At 42.9% G+C, this 22,379-nt stretch overlaps 1 protein-coding gene across 1 annotated transcript in view; it reads right to left on the bottom strand.

The window, feature by feature from the left end:
- The window catches only part of XRCC4 (X-ray repair cross complementing 4), a 519,315-nt gene that overhangs the window by 164,599 nt on the left and 332,337 nt on the right, over positions 1 to 22,379 (bottom strand). The window lies entirely within an intron of this gene.

Raw genomic sequence — 22,379 nt, 5'->3', positions numbered from 1 at the left:
TTTAGGATTGTAAGATGATGGGCTGCCAATCCCATAGTAACTGGCCTGCAAACATACAGGCTCTCTGCTCTGTTAGGCCCCTTTCACATTGAGGAGTTTTTCAGGCGGTACAGCGCTAAAAATAGCGCTGCTATCCCGCCTAAAAAACTCCTTCACTGCAGACTCAATGTGAAAGCCAGAGGGCTTTCACACTGAGGCGATGCGCTGGCGGGAGACAAAAAAATCTCCTGTCAGCAGCATCTTTGGAGCGGTGAGAGGAGTGGCATGTATACCGCTCCTTCCCATTAAAAACAAAGGGAAACCACGGCAATACCGCCCGCGATGCGCCTCTATAGAGGCGCATTGCGGGCGGTATTAACACTTTATCGGCCGCTAGCGGGGGTTAATACTGCACCGCTAGCGGCTGATTCCCGCGGCAATCCCGGCGGTATAGCGCCGCTATTTTTAGCGGCGTTATACCGCCACTGCGGTTCCCGCCCCAGTCTGAAAGGGGCCTTAGTATCACCATTTTCAGGTGGGTGTTTTAACAGTGGGCCCAACAAACTGGATGTCTCATGAAGGTGGTATGGAAAACAGATGGAAAATCATGTACAGTAAGGCCTCGTACACACGATAGGATTGCCAGAGGACAACGGTCTGAAGGACCGTTGTCATCAGTCAAAACCGATCGTGTGTAGGCCCTATCGGTTATCTAACCTTCGGTCAAAAAAACGAGAACTTGCTTTAAAATTTAACTGATGGACGCCTAAGGCCGGGTACTCACGAACAAACATGTACGGTGAAAGCGGTCCGTCGGACCGTTTTCACCGTACATGTCTGCCAGAGGGCTTCTGTACGATGGTTGTACACACCATCGTACAGAAGTCTGCGCGTAAACAATACGGGCGATAAAGGCTTCCACGCATGCGTCGAAGTCATTCGACGCATGCGAGGGACGGCGGGCGCCTGGACATGTACGGTAGGTCTGTACTGACGACCGTACATGTCCGAGCGGGCAGGATTCCAGCAGACGGTTTTAAAACACGTCCAGGAATATTTGTCCGCTGGGAAAAGGCCCGGCAGACAAATGTTTGCTGGAATTCGGCCCGCTCGCGCCCACACACGACCAAACATGTCTGCTGAAACTGGCCCGCGGACCAGTTTCAGCATACATGTTTGGTCATGTGTACGGGGCCTAACTGATACCGTGTTTCCCCGAAAATAAGACACCGTCTTATATTTTTTTCCCCTCAAAAAATCACACTATGGCTTATTTTCGGGGGGTGTCTTATATGTCGAATTGTGGTGCCATTTCACCGGCAAATGTTTGAATATCAGCCCTGCGCACAACCAAAGCCTTTGCTCTCCTGTCAGCAACCCATTCACTAATCATGTCTTCCAGCTCAGAAAATAAAGGTTGCCTACCTGAACCACACTTGCGCTTCTTGGAATTTCCTCTGTCCACCTGTAGACTGAGAGTGGAGCACAGTGGAGCTGGGGTGATCTCTTTGGGCTCAGTAGCAGCTTTTCCCCCTATCCCCTGGTGTTTGTGTGGGGTGAGAGAGGTGGTACAGAGCTTCTCCTCACTTCTTTAAAGCTCTGAGCTCCGCACCAGTACAGTACTACCGTATCACGTGTTGTTTACCGCTCCGCGCCGCATACGACACGCCCATTGCTACGTCTTATTTTCGGGGGATTCGACACGCCATCGCTACGTCTTATTATCGGGGATTCGACACGCCATCACTACGTCTTATTTTCGGAGGGGTGTCTTATATTTCGATCTTGCGTCGAAATCCCGCTACGGCTTATTTTCGGAGTACGTCTTATTTTCGGGGAAACACTGTAGGTCAAAACCGATCGTTAGTATGCAAAATCATCGGTTAAAAACCCGCACATGCTCAGAATCAAGTCGACGCATGCTTGGAAGCATTGAACTTCGTTTTTTTCAGCACGTCGTTGTGTTTTACGTCACCGCGTTCTGACACAATCGTTTTTTTAACCGATGGTGTGTAGGCACGACGGACCATCAGTCAACTTCATCGGTTAACCTATGACAACGGTCCTTCTGTCCTTTAGACAGCAGTTGTGAAACTCTACTTTAGTTATTTAGTTATTTCCTTCACCGTTCCTTTGGCTGGAATGATAATCTTATTCTATTAACCACATGACCACTGGGCACTTAAACACCCTTCCTAACCAGACCAATTTGTCATTTTTTTTCCACACAAATAGAGCTTTCTTTTGATGGTGTTTATTCACCACAGGGTTTTTTATTTTTTGCGCTATAAAAGAAAAAAGATGGAAAATTTAAAAAAAAAAAAAAAAAAAATTCTTTGTTTCTGTTATAACATTTTGCAAATGAGTAATTCTTCAGAATTTTTTTTTATACTGCTATAAAATTGGTGTATATTATTTGGTCTTTGTGAAAGATATAGAGTCCAGAAGCTATGGTGTCAATCATTGAAAATTGATCACACCTGAAGTACTGATGGCCTATCTTATTTCTTGAGACCCTAACAAGCCAGGGCAACACAAATGCCCCCCAAATTACTCCTTTTTGGAAAGTAGACATTCCAATGTATTGAGTAAGAGGCATGGTGAGTTTTTTTTCCACAATTATTTGCAAATACAAGATTTTTTTCCCCCACAAAATTGTCATATTAGCAGGTTATTTCTCACACAGCATATGCATACCACAAGTTTCCCCCCCAAAACACATTCTGCTTTTCCTCCTGAGTATGGCGATACCATATGTGTGAGACTTATACATAGTGTGGCCACATATAGAGGTCCAACATGCACCTGCATAATGAGTCTTTTGAACGGTTAATTTTTCTCTACAAGTTTTGGAAAATGTGGAAAGAAAACACATTTTTTTTACACAAAGTTGTCTATTTATACAATATTTCTAACACATAGCACATACATAGCAAAAAGTATGGCCATACCACATGTGAGACTTTTCCACAGCCTGACCACATAGAGAGCACCATCAGGTGTTCTAGGGGCATACATTTCTCAAATCTAATTTGACTACCAATTACACTTTTGTGAGGCACTGTAGTTGCATGGATGAGAACTGATGTGGCATGGATGAGAATGGATGAGCCATGGATGGGGATGGTTGAGCAATAAATGTGGATGACTGAGCATGGTTGAGCCATAAATGTGGATGGGTATTGCCAAGCATGGCTGAGTATTGCTGAGTATGGATGGGTACTGCTGGGTATGCCTGAATACTGCGAAGTATGGCTGAGCATGGATGGATGAGTATTGCCGAGTGTGGATGGATGAGTATGACAGAGGGATGGATGAGTATGACAAAGGGATGAGCATGGGTGGCTGGCTGGATGAGTATGACTGAGAGATGGCTGAGCATGGATAGATGGATGTGGCTGCAATGGGCACATAGCAGTGCTGTGGGCACTACAGTTCCAGCCCACAGTACTGCTGCAACTGATCTCTCCCCTCTCCGCTGACACTGTATCGATTGGTACAGTGAGGGGAGAGCGGAACTGGAAATTACGCTGGTTTGTTTACAAGTGATCGATTCATCATTTGACGGAGCGATCACATGGTAAACGGCCGCTGTCATTGCCCATTTACCGTGATGCGTCAAGTCCTCTGGACCCGAAAACTACCGTGTGCGCGCCCCAGGGGGCGCACAGGAGCGCGATTCTGGGAGGACGTTAATATACGACCTCCCAGAGTTATCGAGCCGCACTGCAGCCGTCATTCGGAAATTTGGGAAAGAAAAGATGATGTTATTGTATGGCTATGTACGAATGTCCAAAACAGATATTTCACAGCTGCTATCTAGGGATAGCTAGACATTTGTGACATGAGAGGGGGCTCAATTTAGAGCTTAAAGTACATACAACAGTCTCTATGCACATTTGTTGCTAAATAGGATAGCAAGGGGACTGACATGGACAACTTTAAGATTAACAGTGTGAAACCTGCATTGTGGAAGTTTTCCAAAAACATGTATACTACTGTAAAGAACCCCTGTGACATACATTTACACCAAGTCTGTAAAGCCCTAAATAAATAAACAAATATGTTTTACTCCTCTAAATGAAATCCAATATGTATTTTTTTCAATTCAAGGATACTCAGAGCATAACAGGAAGGAAGAAGATCATATAGAGCTATTTTTATTTTGTAAATGGTAATAAAGACATCAATAAAACTGTGAATATGGGGTGATACTGTGTTTTTCATTTTGGGTAAACTATTGATTGCCAGGGTTTGTATTTTCTACTCTAACTAGCATCAGGGTGAGCAGGTAAGGGGTCAAATGTACCCCTAAATAGTTCAGTCATGCTGTTCACAGCTGTGGCAAGTTTCTACCTCCTACTTGCCACAGCTGTAAACAGCATAGTTGCCCAATAATTCTCCCCCAGTCACTTGTACTAAAAGAGATGAAAACAATTGAAATGTCCAGTACTGCAACTGTAACATAACAAAAGCAGTGCTGAAAATGAGCTGTGCTAGCTTAGCTAGTTGTTAAATTAATGATGACTGAAACTTGGTAATTTTCTATGTTATTGGGATCATTTAGAACTGTTATTGTGCTTATGCAGTACAATGAAAATGTGACCTTTTGTCTTAAATTCTTCCTGAAAAATAGCAATGCCCTTCCTGGTATGCGAGGCAGGCTAGTCATTACTGTGCCTACAGCTTCATTGCGCATATCTGTTGTCTAAAAACATCTAAGGCCCTACTGCCTCTGAATGCTTTTTTAGAGGATTTGGAGTGAGATTTTGTATTGTCACTACCGTGCTCATTGTTGGAGGCTCTGACATGAAGCAGAACCATACTCCTCTATCAAGATAACCGTCTCCATATTAAGACACCGTGCAGAAATGCATGGTAAGTCAGTAGTGGAGATAAAATAAAATCAGCTGCAGCAAGTCCACAGGCAAAATGGCTGACTAGACCCTTGCCCTCTGCCTTCTTTTTTGGGAATTTTAAAAGATGGTGTAACTTTTGTCTTCCCCAATTTTGGACAATCAGAAGGTGACATTTCCATGGTAAGCCAGCACATATTATGCTGGTGTTAATAGCCTAAGACACATGGTGCATGAGAGCTGGCAGAAAGGGTGGACCTACAGCAGTGCAATGCTGTGTTATACAATCTGTAACAAAAATGGTTGCAATAGTAATTATGGTCTTATTTATTCCAGAGTACCCAGTTCTGCATGGTGTTTACTTTCCATTTTAATAAATTCAACTATGATTCCACCGAGGGGGTTAGGACATTACACAGCAAGTAAAACTATTAGAATACACAGCACAGAGAAAACAGGAGTGGAAAGGAGGTTCTTAACCTCCCTGGCAGTATGATTCTTTCAGAAAAAAGATACTGAAAGCGGTACCATTATTTGCAAGGAAATTTGGCGTTTTATACTGTAGGCCTGTAATTCTTAGGAATAACTCACTTAAATCTGACCAAACCAGAGTCTAATAGGCATCCAGGGTATGACATTTTTTTAAAAACAAAATTATAATATATAATATAATAAATAATTATAAATAATTATAACAAATAATAATATAATTCTAATAAAAATTATTCAATAATGTAATCAACTCAAAATCACAGAAATTTGCTCAGTTGCAGAATTGTTGCTGTCATTATTATTTTTTTTTTTATGACGAATTTCCCCACAAATCGCTATCGCACAATTCTGCAAGTGATTATAATTTATTATCGCTGTTTTCTAGCTGATCTAAAACCATTTTTGATATAAAGGGACACTTTTGGTTGCTATGGACAATCTACAGTTTGCAGGGAGAAAGAACCGTTTTTATTATATAAAACTACATGTAGGGCACTGGACAGACCACTAGGGACAAGGGGGGGGGGGTGTATTTTTTACATACAGTACTGTAATCTATAAGATTACAGTATACTGTATGTATAGTGTTTGTTTACCTTTTTGAATTTGGTGCCGATCTGCGCCCCCGTGCGTCGTAACGTCGCAGGGAACGGAGATCGGCGGCACAGGAGGACACTGTGTGAATCGAGTGAGGTCCCGCTCGCTCACACAGCATGGTGGCATCGCTGGATCCAGGAACAAGGTAAGCCAGCGCGCGCTGCAGGCTCTGCATAGCTACCCCGAGCGTAACTCGGGGTTACCGATTTTAGCACAAAAAATCCACCCCGAGTCACGCTCGGGAATACCGCCAGGAGGGGGTAATAGATGAGAATTCTTACAAAGTAGTGAGAGAAAAAAAGCATTCAGAGAGCTCACTGGCTCAGGTTAGCCTGTTTTACAACAGACAAGGCTACCCTTTAGTGGGTGCCTCAACAGGTTACTATAATAAACACATGCACTAATGGAAGGAGGGCCAGACCAAAGGATAAGAGAGTCCAAATGTATTTAATATTTTATACTAAAAAACAATGCCAATGAAGCTCAGGGGACAGAAAAAATGTATTCACTTCACCTTCATCCCCAGGGTTTCAGTAAAGATAAAAACCTTGAATGGACTCAAAATAGAGATTTCCTTCTGAATCTGTGTAGGGAAGTTAACTGTTCTGGATCAAGAAAATTAATGAGCAGCAGTATCTACGCAAGCGACTCTGGAGAAGTCTTGGAGGCAAGCATGGAAGGAGGTGACAGGGAGTTAGAAAGCAGGAGGTCTTGGGAAGTTTGGTTTGTATTTTGGGGCAAGGTTAGTGATGTAGCTGAGTGAGTTGTGGATGGCTTTATAAGTTGTTGTTGGCATTCAGAGTTTATTTGCTGCGTAAGCAGAAGCCAGAGGCGGGATTGACAGAGAGGGGTAGCAGACACTGAACAGTTGGTAAGGTGGAGTGGGTCTGGTAGCAGCATTCATGATGGACTGGGGGGGGTAAGCAAACGAGGAGGGATTTGCAGTTGTCAAAGCGAGAGAAAGTGAATTAGAAGCTTTGGGTTGTCATTGGTTAAGAAGGGGCATATTTTGGAGATGTATTTGGGAGATATTGCGTTGGTTGAGGCGGAAAGCTTTGGACAGTGATTGGATGTGTGGCCAAAAGGAGAGTCTAGGCTAACACCCAGTAATCTGACACGCGGGAATGGGTTGATAGGTAACCCGATGGAGACGGAGCTGCAGTGAATTAGAAGCTTTGTGGTGTCATTGGTTATTAAAGTGGTTGTAAACCCTCACAGACCATTTATACCTACAGTTAAGCCTAGATTAAGGCTTACATGTAGGTGCAACAAATATCTCCTATATCTACACGGTTTAGGAGATATTTGCAGAAAAGATGGCACCGATGTCTACGGGGCATGCGCGCCATAGATAATGGCGCATGCGTGCCGTAGACAACGGCGCAGGTGCACTGAGCGTGCCGTTAATGAATGTGACATGCCTATAGTGGCGAGCTATCACGCGCATGCGCGGAAGTGATCTCCATCCAGTCACAGTGTTGGAGCCGCGATACCCGGAAGTCACTCTGGGTATCATGGCGACGGAGGAGGCGAACAAGGACGGTTGCGGGGGCTTCGAACTCAGGTAAGTACTTCATAATGAGCTAGTATGCTATGCATACTAGCTCATTATGTCTTTGTCTTGCAGGGTATTTTTTTTGTTTTGCTTCGTTACAGAGGGTTTACTTCCTCTTTAAGGGGCGTATTTTAGGTGACAAGATTTGGACACTAATGTAATGTGAAGCCAAAAGGAGAGTTAAGAGTCCAGGATTACACCTAAAAGCCTGGCATTCAGGGATGGACTGATAGATGTGCTTCTCAAAAGTCATGGGAAAGACACGTGGTGGTGGGGGGAATTATGAGCTTGGTTTTGGATAGACTGAGTTTGAGGAAGTGACCTTAATAATTGTGGTTAATATGTCAATTAGTATATTAGTGATATGTATGAAGACTGATGGAGTGAGCTAAGGTGTATAGAGATATATTTGGGTGTTGTCAGCATAGAAATGCTATTGAAAACTATTGGAGGCTATGAGCCAAACCTGTCAGGAGGTGTAGATCGTGAATAGGTGAGGTTCAAGGACAAGAACAAGAACCTTTGGGGACCATGATGGAAATAGGAAAAAAAAAAGGAGGAAGTAGAGTTGTAAGTGACACTGAAGGTGTGATGAGATAAGTAAGATGAGGATCAATGAAGAGTAAAGACACAGAGACCGAAGGAATGGAGTTTTTTGAGGAGAGAAACTTTATTAAATACAGCAGAGAGGTCCAAGAGTAATGCCATGTACACACAATCAGAAATTCTGACAAGAAAAGTTCGATGTGAGCTTTTGGTCGAAAATTTGGACCGTGTGTAGGCTCCATCTGACATTTTCTTTCGGAATTTCCAACAGCAAAAATTTGAGAGCTGGTTCTTGTCGGAAATTCCGATCATCTGTATGCAATTCCGACGCGCAAAAAAACACGCATGCTCGGAATCAATTTAACGCATGCTTGGAATCATTGAACTTTATTTTTCTCGGCTCGTTGTAGTGTTATACGTCACCACGTTCTCAACGGTCGGAATTTTGCGTGACCGTGTGTATGCAGCACAAGTTTGAGCCAACATTCCGTCGAAAAAAATCCACGGTTTTCTTGTGGGAATTTCCGATCATGTGTATGTGGCATAAGAGTAACGGTTTTAGCAGTTAGTAAGTCGTTTGTGAGTTTATATTTAAACTTGAACATGGAATCATTCAGCCATTGTTCGTGTTCAAAAGAAACAAAGGCATCTTCTGTTTTACTTGTTTAAGCATAGGTTTAGAGGGCCACCATACTTTGAAGAGAACCTGTTTGGCCACAGTGAACAGAAATTTTAAGAGTTGAAATTACTTATTAGTACATTGTGCCATCTTCAAGTTCAAAAGAGTTCTTGATTTTTTAGTGGATATCCAAATCCACTGAATGTGTAAGAATGCCAATATACTGGCATCTCATAAATCATATACCATGAAGATGATCATGGCTTGAACTTCCAGGAGCGGGTTGAAGATCAAAGAGCTTGAACTCCTGAACCCTATAGGCATGGTGTTCAAAATGTGTCAAGCCTTGCTTTTGAGTTTTTATTAGTTTGGATGACAATGTTTTTGATTCATACATTTCAGAAGATCTCTAATGGAGGAGCACTATGAGAAATGTATAAGGAGACAGAGCTAATAACACCCTTGATAGTCATTATACTGTAGAGTTTGTGGAGTCATTATGACACCCACCAGCAAAACCAAGTCAGTTCTGTAAAGCGCGGAAGAAACAATGTTATAAATTAAGGTGGTAAATGAAGCATAGAGGGACATTAGTTTGAATAAATATTTCACATTATCCCGCACCTGAATACAGTGGCATACAATGGCAGATTATGGAAATAGCAATAAGTATTTTAGAAGTGTATTCAGAGTAGTGTGCCCACCACTGGAGACCCAGTGCCAATAAGTTTACTTTCACAAAACACGGTTATATGGAATGCGCTCACACACTTTACTTATCTTTGTTCAAAACAAACAAGTCACAGAACGGAGTATAGCCAATTCAGAAAAAGCATACAATGAAAAATAAAAAAAAGCAGAATGAGAGGTTATGTTAGGGAAAACATGGCAATCTGTATACCCAATTATTTTGACAACTCCCTTGTTACTCAGTGAGCCTACCCATCACATTAAAGGAATACTGGAGAGACACATGAGGTACAGTGGGGAAAACAATTATTTAATCCCCTGCAGATTTTGTAAGTTTGTCCACTTAAAAAGAAGTGAAGGGTCTACAATTTGTATCATAAGTGTATTTTAACCACTTCCGGACCACCCACCGTCGTTTTACGCCACTACTTTAAAGAGGAATACAGTTGTTATGGTAGCAGTTAGCTACCATAACCCTGATATCCTATTCAAAAGCAGGCGGTCCGTTTCAAGATAAAAGTGGTCTTTGTAACGGATTCGCTGCAAAATCACTTTTATCGGTGGCGGGAGATGGCCCCCCTCCTGCCGCTCTCCGGTGCCCTCCACCACTTACCACAGCTGTCAGTAGAGGCGGAGTTGATCGGATGCTGTCCCTTGTTAGGTATGTAGACAAGTGAGGGGAAGATGGCTCCCACCCGTCTCCATATCATTGCAGGGCGGAAGCAATGTCAAAACGTCACTTCCGCCCAATGCTCTTAAAGGGACTTTTTTATTTATTTTTTATTGCATTTTAGCGTAAATAAGAGATCTGAGGTCTTTTTGACCCCAGATCTCATTTTTAAGAGGTCCTGTCATGCTTTTTTTTCTATTACAAGGGATGTTTAAACTCTTTGTAATGGGAATAAAAGTGACAATTGTTTTTTTTACAGTGTAAAAATTCAAAATAAAAATTAAGATAAAGAAGATATTCTATTACCGGTATATATATTAAATTCGAATTTCCACATGCTTTGACTATGTCTTCCGCAGAAGGAGATAACTTTGAAAATAGACAATCTTTCAAGTTCACAAGCATCTCCCCCACTCATTAACTGTCAACTTGTCCTGTTTAATCTCCCTTCCTTTCAGATAAGGGCATTCTTAGAGCAGACACATTGATTTCTTGGGTGCCTTCATAAGTGCTCAAATGAATGAAGAACCAGAGCAAAAAAAGTTGCTGAAGTTTGTTTTCATAGGATGTCAGATCTGCAAAAAGAAACTTCCACCTTCAAATAACCATGTCTGAAACAGACCTCACATATACCTTTTCTTATGTAAATGTCTGGACTATATCTCAAAATGATTAAAAATCATCCACATGTGTACATAAAGTGTACAGTAAGATGAAAGGATTTGATTCAGTGCATATGCTAGGGAATAGTGGCCACCTCCTTGCTCACTTATCTGCTTTTTCATTTCCTCTAGTGTATTCTGTCTCTTTTTTCTCTCAGGATTCTGGTTTGAAGAAGTGCAGAAAGCTCTTGAGAGAAGGAAAAAGTGAACATGATGTAGTTAAGAAAGCAGAAAGGCTTTTTTATATGGGTTATGTTCATTAACACATACATTTTATCTTATTTCTTTTTTTAATTTTGAGAAGTATATGACAGTTGAGGGACGATCACACAATCAATTTAATTTCCAATTTCTATTAATTCCCTAGCTGTTGCGAATCAGCAGTTAAAGCGATTGTAAAGTCTTGTTTAAAAAAACAAAACAAAAAAACAAACATTATATACTTCTCTCCTATGTATTATATACTTATATCCTCCTCTCCTTTGCTCCCTCTTTGCTGCTCATGGCCCCTCCACTCCTGTCGAGTGCCCCCACAGCAAGCAGCTTGCTATGGTGGCACAAAAAACCTCCTCTTCTCGGCTCCCTCTTTGCTGCTCCTGGCCCCTTCCTCCTGTCGAGTGCCCCCACAGCAAGCAGCTTGCTATGGTGGCACCCGAACTGAGCTGCAGCTCTGTGTGTTCATTCAGATATGGAGCTGTCATTTGGCCCCACCCCCTCTCCTGATTGGCTAACCAACTTTGATTGACAGCCGTGGGAGCCAATGGCACTGCTGCTGTGTCTCAGCCAATTAGGAGAGGATAGCTGAGAGGATTTGTGGACAACACTAGAGAGGGGGGACAGGTTAAGTATTACAGGGTGCTGGGGAGGCTGCTAAACATAGAATGCATTAAGATAAAAAAAAACTTCTGACTTTACAGCTCTTTTAACAACAGGGTTATACAAAGAATTCCGAAAATTGTAACTATGTCTAATAATGATATAATGCAACCAATGAAAGCACACAGTGTGCTGAAGTCAGGAAGTCCACTCAGTTTTAACTTAACCACTTGCTGACAAGGTCTTTTCTGGAACTTTTATTTTTAAGTTTAAATTTGTATTTTTTTGCTAATAAACACGTTGCAATATTTTATGTCACAGTGGTGCACCGGTCTTTCAAATTCATTTTTTTGGGGGTAGGAAAAAATACAATTTAATGTCTCTGATCTAGCATTTTTGACATCATGCTTGCTTTTTTATATATAGGTGCAATAGGTTTTCTAGCTTCTGCGTTCCTAGTTTAGTAGACTACTGCAAAAAAAGGTTCTGAGGTGAACTACAGAACTGTGAGGATGAAAAATCAAAGTACTAAACTCATTCATGGCGCCAAACTTTGGTACTTAAAAATCTCCATAGGCGACGCTTTTTTTTACAGGTTACTATTTTTGAGTTACAGAGAAGGTCTAGTGCTAGAATTGTTGCACATGCTCTAATGCACGCGATGATACCTCAAGTGGGGTTTGAACGGTGTTTACATATGTGGGCGGGACTTGCATGCGCGTTCGCTCCTGCACGCGAGCGACCGGGGCGTTTTAATTTTTTTTTTTATTATTATTTTTTTTTACTTAATTTTTTTTATTTTTACACTTTTTTTTACATTTTTTTTTTATCACTTTTATTCCTATTACAAGGAATGTAAACATCCCTTGTAATAGGAATCACTGTGACAGGTCCTCTTTATGGAGAGATGTGGGGTCAATAAGACCCCACATCTCTCCTACAGGCTTACAAGCATGAAATCGGAGAAAAAAAAATCACCGATTACATGCCGACAGCCACGATAGCGGCTTTGTTTACTTCCGTTATGACGTCACGCCCGGTCCTCCGACGGTCATAGAGATGACTGTGATCGTCTGGTCACCAGTCATCTCTATGCTTCACCAACGAGCGCTGGCCGATTCGCTCTCCGGGCCCCCGCTGCCTAGAACGATCAAGTGGCGGAACCGCCGCTTTGATTGTTCTTCTGGTGCACAGAATCGCCGGCTGTATCATCATTCAGATAACACCGCACAAAGCCGAGGACGTCCCAGGACGTCCTCGGGTCTGAAGTGGTTAAGCACATAAGCTCCGTTTGGGGTTGAAAATAACTGTGAAATGTAAAACTCTGTTGGGTGTAACAACTTGTCCGCTTGCCCCTTCTCACTAACATTACTGTGCAGGAGTGTTGGGTGGAGCAAGATGGCACCGATGAAACGTCACTTCCTGAAGAGACAGCCGCCGCCAGGTGTACCAAGATGGCTAGGCCGAAGCCGGGGACTTTTGTTATGGCCGCATCCGAAAATGATGGGTCATCCAGCCTGGAGATCGCGCGCGGGGGGGGGGGGAATCAAGATTGCGATATTTTCGCGAATAATTGTGCAGCTCTACTAGGTGGCAGCCTTTCAAAACTGTAATTTCCAATGTTAAAGAGCCAAAGCGGCCCTGATCTAGTCGAGTGTGCCTTGACAAGAATAGGTGTAACCTTATCCACAAAGTCCCACTTCAGGTTAGATCTTTTCTTAATGGTCAGTTATGAACATTCATAGCTAGTAAAAACATTAGCTGCATTTATCTCCAATAAGCAGCATTTTACTCAAAACTTCTGTCAAAGCCGTATTTTACAGTCTGTAGGATTGTAAGTTCCTGTCTAGAGGACCAGGCTGTATTTGCTATCTCCTTAGCAGGGTGGCTGGTCCCCTCGCAGACTCTGAATAGTTTTCTCAGGCAATACGCTGACGTTATCTCAGCATTTTAGGGAACAGTGAGTGGTACTCTCAACATTCCCTTGCAACCTTCTGCTTGTATTTCCACATGCCTGCCTATCTCCTGCCCCTGGACATCAGGCCCTCCCTAGAACTGCCCACATAATGAAATATCCAAATAGAAATTACCATCCTAGTGCATGCTGGATGTGTAGTTTACTGTGATAAATGACATGTGGGCCCAACTATGTGCCTGCATACTTAACTGAGCTGTGAACTGGGAACTTGTGTACTCACAAACCAGACCTGTAAAGCCCTCTGCAGCTAACAATACTTCAGGTATCTGAAGAGCGCCACAAGCAGAGCTAAGTGCTCAAAGGCCACAATCTTGCTCGAAGACAAAATATCTGGAGAAAAAAAAAATGTCAAGCAATATGGGTTTGCTTTTCTTTGAGGAGAAAAGATGTCCGTCCATTCCCACTGGATTCTAGCAGAAAATGGAAGCATGATTAGAGTGGGAAGGGCTATACCTGGCTGACAAACAACTTGCCAGAGTCCAAATCTCCTGTAAACAGTTGTATAATCCATAACCTCAAAATTCTCTCTAACCCTCTGTCTCTTAACCACTTGTGGACCGCTTGCCCGCAATGTATTGCGGACAGGCTACCCGCACAGGCAAAAAGATGTAACTGTACATCGCTACCTGCTTCTGGGTTTAGAGCTTGTATGCGCACCCACCCACAAACTCCCGCTGTGATTGTACACAGTGGGAGTCTGTCAGTAAGTCCCAGCCAATAATTAATGTCATTAGTACAGTGACAGTGGATATTATTAGCACTGATCACTGTTTTAATGTCACTGGTGATGTCAGTGGCAGTAAGTCAAGTCCTACCAGCAGTTAGTGTCAGATTGGCCGCCGCACTATCGCAGTGCCATTATAAGTCACTGATCACCGCCATTAGTAGTAAAAAAAAAACAGGATACAGTTGTGCTCATAAGTTTGCATACCCTGGCAGAATTTATGATTTCTTGGCAATTTTTCAGAGAATATTAATAATAACACAAAAACTTTTCTTTCACTCATGGTTAGCGTTTGGCTGAAGCCATTTTTTATCAATCAACTGTGTTTACTCTGATCATGATCAAAAGTTCATATTAACCAGTTCTTAATACTGTGTATTGCCCCTTTACATCAATGACAGCTTGAAGTCTTTTGTGGTATTTGTGGATGAGGCTATCTTCACAGATGGCAAAGCTGCCCATTCCTCTTGGCAAAAACCCTCCAGTTTCTGTAAATTCTTGGGCTGTGTTGCATGAACTGCACATTTGAGATCTCCCAGAGTGGCTCAATGATATTGAGGTCAGGAGACTGAGATGACCACTCCAGAACCTTCACTTTATTCTGCTGTAGCCAATTACAGGTTGACTTGGCCTTGTGGTTTTTGATCATTGTCATGTTAGAATGCCCAAGAACGTCCCATGTGCAGCTTCCTGGCTGATGAATGCAAATGTTCCTCCAGTATTTTTTGATAACATACTGCATTCATCTTGCCAACAATTTTGACCAAATTTCCAAAAAACAAAAAAAAATACTTGACAGAGGCTCTAACCGCTTCCTGCTGTATCCAAAACTTAAATAAACAGCTTTTGCTGGACCTGGGCTTCAACACAAATCATTCTTGTGTCAGCATGCAAGCATATAAAAGTATATTCTTTTATGTTACAGATTTTTGTCCATCTAATAATTATAGAAAAACTTGGGAACTTTGTGGCAACCAACAATTGCAATTATACAAAGAAAGATACCATAAAGAAGTTGCACCTCATTTAAATGGTATCATTCAGACCAGAGTAACACATATGTGCCAGAAAATAACATTAACCCTAAGGAAGAATTCTTATGTCGCCTAATTTTTTCCAGTAGGCAAACAAAAACTCTGATCATGAGGTAAAGCATGCAAGTAGTTTACTGTACATTGATTGTAGAATGGCAGTGGGATCACTGCCACATATGTTTTGAACACTAGACGCAAGTAAACAAATCGTGATTAGAACCACACACTCTGTTGACTTACATGCTGTTGATATTTTGTAATATGTTATGGTTACGTTTTTCTGAGCAAGCAGACAATAGGCCACTCAGAGTATAAGCAAAGCAGTTATTGTGTAAATCATGTTGATGTATTGGAAATAACACATATAGGGCTTAAACATCAAAACGTTTGACCCATATCATGGTTTATTAGGTCAACTACCTTCACTAAAAACCTGGTTCTAAAGTAAACAAAAAAATTGTTCTTTGCAAATTCAAAATTTAAGAAGCTGGTTTGTCGCCAGCTTCTCTGTCATGATCGGTCTATTTTTCCCCAGACTTTAAAGTGGAGCTCCACCCAAAAGGGGAAGCTCTGTTTTTCGCCTCCTCCTCTCCTCCGCTGCCACATTTGGCACCTTTCGGGGGAAGAGGGGAGCGGGTACCTGGTTTTAACAGGTACCCGCTCCCACTTCCAGGTGACTTTGCCATGGCAAAGTCACCCGGAAGTTTGGCCCCCCTCCTTCTTCCCCTGCAGCTGGGCCATTCACAAAGCGCAGTGTGCTTCATGCATTCAGCGGTTTCCCTTACAACAAATGGCGGCGGCAGCACCCGAGAGCTGATTGAAAAATCGGCTGGGTGAAGACATTGTGGGATCCCTGGAAAGGTAAGTGTTCTAATATTAATAGTCAGCAGCTACAGTATTCTTAGCTGCTGACTTTTCAAACAGGAAACCAAGTGCAGAAAGTAAACCAAGGAGCCAAAGTAATTATAAAAGTCACACTGGACAGCTGCTACCGCACTCAGATGACCAAATGAGAAACAGACAAAAACAACAGAATTGGGAAGTGCTGATCCATGAAGTGGCAAGGAATCAATTGGAGATGGAATCCCTGTGAAATTTAAAACAGTTTATTGCTGATAAAACGTGTAACCAATACACAGTACAGATGGGAAAAGTCATCAGGATGGCCAAACTCACTGTGATAGTGCTAGCAATGGAGCCAAAGGTGGACGGAAGTGGGGCGGCCTGATTCCTTGCTACTTCCTGGATCTGCACTTCTCAATTCTGTTGTTTTTAGCTGCTGACTTACTTTTTTTTTATGAAGGAGCCTGAAGCTCCACTTTAACCACTTCAATACCAGGCACTTACGCCCCTTCCTGCCCTGCTGCTGTTTAAATGACAATTGCACACTATACCCAAACAGAATTTTTATCATTTTGTTCCCACAAATAGAGCTTTCTTTTGGTGGTATTTGATCGCCTCTGGGGTTTTTATTTTTTGCTATAAAAAAAGACCGGAAATTTTGAAAAAAATGTAAGTCTTTCTTTTTTTCTGTTATAAAATTTTGTAAATAAGTACGTTTTCTCCTTCACTAATGGGCACTGATAAGGCGGCACTGACGGGCACTGATAAGGCAGCACCAAAGAGGTGGCGCCAATGAGGTGGCACTGACGGGCACTGACAATGGGCACAAATATGCGGCATTGATGGGCACTGGTAGGCGGCACTGATATGCAGCACTGATGGGCATTGATAGGCGGCACTGATGGGCACTCATGGGTGGCACTAGTGGGCACTGATTGGCGACACTGATAGGCACTGAAAGGCTGCAATGGTGGGTACTTATGGGTGGCATTGATGGGTGACTGCTGGGCACTGATGGGCATCGATACATGGCACTAATGGGCACTGACATGCGGCACTGATATTCAGCACTGATGGGTATCCCTGGTGGCAGCTGCCTTGGCACCAATTGGCATTTCCTGGTGGTCTAGGGGGTATACCTGGTGGTCCAGTGTGGATGCCCATCCCTGGTGGTCCTGGGCGGCATGCTGGTGGTCCTGTGCAGTGAAACCTGAGGGGGGGCTGCGCTGATAAACTATAAGCACAAACCCCCCCTGTCAGAAGAGCAGCTGATCGGCTCTCCTCTACTCGCGTCTATCATACGCGAGTGAGGAAAAGCCGATCAGTGGCTTTTCCTGTTTACATTGTGATCAGCCGTGATTGGACAGGCTGATCACGTGGTAATGAGCCTCCACCGGAGGCTCTTTACAGAGATCAGTGTAGTGGTGTGTCAGACTGACACACCGCATCACCGATCGCCGCGATGCACGCCCCCCCAGGCGCACGGTGGCTGTTCTCCTGCAGGACGTCAATAGACGTCCAGTCAGGATAACGAAACCACTTTCCTGACGTCAATTCACTATTGACCGGGCGGGAAATGGTTAAGGTACGTCTAAGGCCTCATTCATAGAGGCACACTAAACCCCTGCGAAAGGCCATGTTTGCCCGCATGGGATGCACAGTTGTTTCCTGCATCTGTGTGCAGGCAGTTCCATTCATGTGAAATTGAACACAGCAGCTACACAGAAAAAGTTGCTGATCACAATCTGACATTTGTGTGGGGGCAGGTGTGTGTGTGTCTGAACTCACACTGTCTCTATTTTGGGATGTGCAATAAACAAGGCCTAAAGCTAAATAAACCAAAAAAAAAAAAAAAAAAAGCTTTGAATTAAAGTAGTACTATAGGCATACTTTTTTTATTCATTTTGGATTGAGCAAGGTAGGGTTATAACCCCTGTTAGATTTTATTTTGTCATCTGTGCCCCATTGGGGAGATTTCCCTTCACGTCCTGTCCCATAGCCTAACAGGAGGTTAGAAGAAATCCCTACAAATGAAGGGAATTCCTTGGGGAGCCTCAAGTCACCAGAACTGTCACAGAAAAATGTTGCCTGCATTGGAAGAGTTCCTATTTCTGTCCCAAGGACAACTTTTGGATTTTCCTTCATTTTCAGTTTTTGTGTAAATCTAGTCAATAGGAATAGACAGCAATAAACACCTGACATGGGTTCAAACACTTCCAGACTCTAGCCAAAATTAAATTACTGTATATACTTGTGTATAAGCAGACTTTCAGCACATTTTTTTATGCTGAAAAAGCCCCCGTCAGCTTATACTCGAGTGAGGGTCTCCTGCTGTGTCATGCAGTCTTAACTGTTTGGAAGCCATTTACTGAAACAAAGCCCCGCCTCCTCCTCGTCCATGATAGACAGAACACTGAACACTGATACAATGCTGGGAAACTGAATCAGTGTTCCAGAACATGATTAAACCTTTTATTTTTTAAAAAAAGCATACAATATAGTAGGGGGTGTACCATCGTCCTCGTGTTTATGATATAGGTTGAGGAGTCTCAGGGATTCCCCATAAACCCGGAGTCTCCAATGAAAAAATATGGGCAGGGAGGACTATACCGGTACTCTATGTAAAGGTTCAGGAACCTAAATAACTCATTTAAAGTAAATTTAAGAAAATGTTTATTCACATATAGACATTAAGACAGAAATAAATAAAATTTACATCACATTAAAACCATTACATACAAAACAAACTTGACCACAATCAGGTCACCGATTGTGCAATCCCCATTTTGTTACAGACGGGGTAGAGTATCGGTGAAACAGTTGGGATCGTGAGACCAAAAGTCTCGAGTCTCGACTAGTTTCGCTTTCGCTTCGTCAGGAGACGGTCTAAAAACATAACATCAAACAAACATTAGGCATTAGAAACAACACATTGTTATTTGTATCTGGGGTTCTTTGTGTAAAAAGAGCGCCCCAAAGAACAATATAGTATATAATAGGAAAGGGGAAGGGAATTAGTTCATGTCATGTCTCCTACCTGGAGGCACAAAGTTCCTAGGCCCCAGGGGGAGAGTCTCAGTTGAAACGTGAAGAGGTAGGTCACACGTGAACCAAGACCAGAGTCTAATCAAACAGACCTGGATAATAGAATTATAAAAATAAATAGATTGCATGGATTCTGTGACTGTGGTAGGTATAGGAAGCTACTACAGACAAGTGAGTGTGAAGGGCAGTGACGTGAATCGATTGAGAAAGAGTTCTCAAGTGTATACCTCACAAACGTGGCTGAAAATAGAGTAGTGCCACCGAAAAAGGGTGAAGAAAAAAGGAAAAAAGAAGGGGAAGGGGGGGGAAGGGAAAAGGAGGTAAAGTGATGAAGGGGGGGGAGGGATGGGGAAAGAAAAGCAAAAGTTAGGGAAGGGGAAGGAAACAGCGGATAAAAAATAAATGTTGAAAATAAATAAGGATAATATAAGACCAAAGTGAACTTAGATAAAATATGAATAATAAATGAATAAGTGAAGATCCCCAAGAAGTGGGTAAAACCAACATTCAGAAGGAGCCATGGTGAATTAGCAGTGTGAAGGGGGGGGGGGGTGGAGGAAAGGGGGTGAAAGTGAGCAAATTGGTGGGGGGGGGGGGGAAACAGGTGGTGTTTTTTTTGGGGGAGTGTGTGAGGGGGAAAAAGAGGGGGGGGGGAAGAGTGAGTGGGTTGGTGAGGAGGGGGGAGGGTGTTTTGGGAAAAAAAGGGGGAAAAAAAGGGGGGGAGGAGTGAAGGAGAGAACAAAAAAGAGAGAGAGGGAGGGGCGGGGGGAAGGGAAAGGGATTTTTGTCCCAAACAGGAAAGGAAAGTATCTATCCCGAGTCCCACAGAGAGGCTGATATAAAGCTTAAAAATAATCTTAATGGTACCTGCGTGCCCGGGCGGGCATAAAATATTTAGAGGGTTTTTTTGTATGTATGAGTCCCAGGACATAAAAGTCCTATACACAGACTATGTGGATGCTCTCAGTAATGGCACTCTGGATGAGTGTCCAATACAGGAAACTGGTGAAAAGTAACAATCACCAAACCATGGGGGTAACCAGAGAGCAAACCTGATGGAGAAACAAAAATAATAATGGAAATCAATTGAGAATCAAATGAGGCTGAGACGTATAACAGTGATCTCCACAGAGTGACATCAGAGTGCAGCACCCCTGGACCCCCACCCCACCCCATAAACTTACTTGATTGCGTCGTAGTGCCTGCATGTCCTGGGACTTGGCTCCGGTGCGAGTTGTAACATTGGGGCTGCGTTTAAATATCCCCTTAATTGGGACGCCGAGAAGGTAATTGCGTGCCGCCGTGTGTAGGGTGGAGTCAAGCCCCTGACTAGGTCTGGACCCAATAGGTCCGGCTGACCAATCAAAGGCAAGGGATACGTCTAGTGGGAGGGACGAGGGGCGGGGCTATGCATAGTCATGCAATCGCGATGGACAAGGAGGGCAGCGTGGCTACTGTTGTCATGGTGATCGTCTATGGGCGTCACCAATGGGCGTGTGAATGGACGGAGCTTCCAATCTATGGTCCGTCCATGCACAGCCTTGCAGATCCAGGAAACGAAGGGAAGGCAGCGTCACCGCTGCTGTCAAGGTGATCGCCGGTGGGCGTCACCAGTGGGCGTGTGAACAGATAGAGCCTGAGACTCCTCAACCTGAATCAGTGTTCCGTCTATCGTGGATGAGGAGGCGGGGCTTTGTTACAGTGGACAGCCGCCAAACAGTTAAGACTGCAGTTGCATGACACAGCGGGAGACACCCGCCGTTTGTAATCAAAGGTACATGAGGCTGCAGATGAGCACAGTGAGGCTGCATATGGTCATTGTTGACCCTCTTTTCCACTTACAGAGCTAGTTTACTGTTTTTCTTTGAAATAAATATTCCAAAACATTTACCCTACTGATGCCTCAATTAATGTAATTTTATTGGTATCTATTTTTACTTTTGAAATTTACCAGTAGCTGCTGCATTTCCCACCCTAGGCTTATACTCAAGTCAATACGTTTTCCCAGTTTTTGGTGGTAAAAGTAGGTGCCTCGGCTTACACTCGAGTATATACGGTAAGTAAGAAACATTTTAACCCTTTGCCGCAGAGCGTACTCACATATGCGGCCTTGGGATTAATGGATTATACCGGGATGATGTACGCAGCTGCAGGCATCATCCCGGTATCATTTTTTAAGGCCCGGTGATTGGCTTTCCAGGGATAACAACCAATGCGGCTAAAAGCCGCTCGGTTGTTATCCCGGAGGATCAGGAGGGGACATCCCCCCTCCCACTGCCAACACCACTCTTACCGGGCCTCACGTTCCATCCGTGATCCGCTGCCCCCAGTACCTAGCGAGAGACTGAAACAAAGCCGCAAACGGCTTCAATCTAGTCTTTTCAGTGTAAAGACGGAGGCGACGTCATGACGTCACTTCCGGGTTACCCGGCTGCCAATGACGCCGGTTTAAAAAAAATACACAGTATTCAGAATCGCCAATTTCAGCGAACTGAATACTTTGAAGTGCAAAGGAGGAATTGGGGGTCTTTTCGACCCCCGATCTCTCCATAAAGAGTACCTGTCTCCACCTATTACTGTCACAATGGATGTTTACATTCCTTGTGACAGCAATAAAAGTGATCAAAACATAAAAAAAAACACAATTTTATATTATAAAAATAAATAAAATAAATAAGAAAAAAATAAAATAAATTAAAGCTCCCCGTCCCCACGAGCTCGCGCAGCAATGCAAACGCATACGTAAACGTGTTCAAATCACACATGTGAGGTATCACCACGATAGTCAGAGAATTTTTAATGTAAAGCGTGGCCTATGGAGATTTTCTAGGTACCGTAGTTTGTCGCCATTTCACGAGTGCGTGCAATTATAAAGCGTGACATGTTTAGTATCTATTTACTCGGCGTAACATCATCTTTCACATTATACAAAAAAATTGAGCTAACTGTACTTTTTATTTATTTTTTATTCATGAAAGTATTTTTCCAAAAAAGTTGCGTTTAAAACACTGCTGCACAAATACCGCGTGACATAAAATATTGCAACAATCGCCATTTTATTCTCTAGATTCTCTGCTAAAAAAAAATATATATATATATATATATATATATATATATATATATATATATATATAATGTTTGGGGGTTTTAAGTAATTTCCAAGCAAAAAACACAGATTTTAACTTGTAAACACCAAATTTCAGAAATCGGCTTAGTCGTGAAAGGGTTCAAAGAGCAAATGAAACTAAAAACTTAATTTTTACCATTTGATGG

The sequence above is a fragment of the Rana temporaria genome, chromosome 1, assembly GCF_905171775.1.
Source record: "Rana temporaria chromosome 1, aRanTem1.1, whole genome shotgun sequence".
Classification (NCBI taxonomy): Eukaryota; Metazoa; Chordata; class Amphibia; order Anura; family Ranidae; genus Rana; species Rana temporaria.
This window is presented reverse-complemented; position numbering and strand designations above follow the sequence as displayed.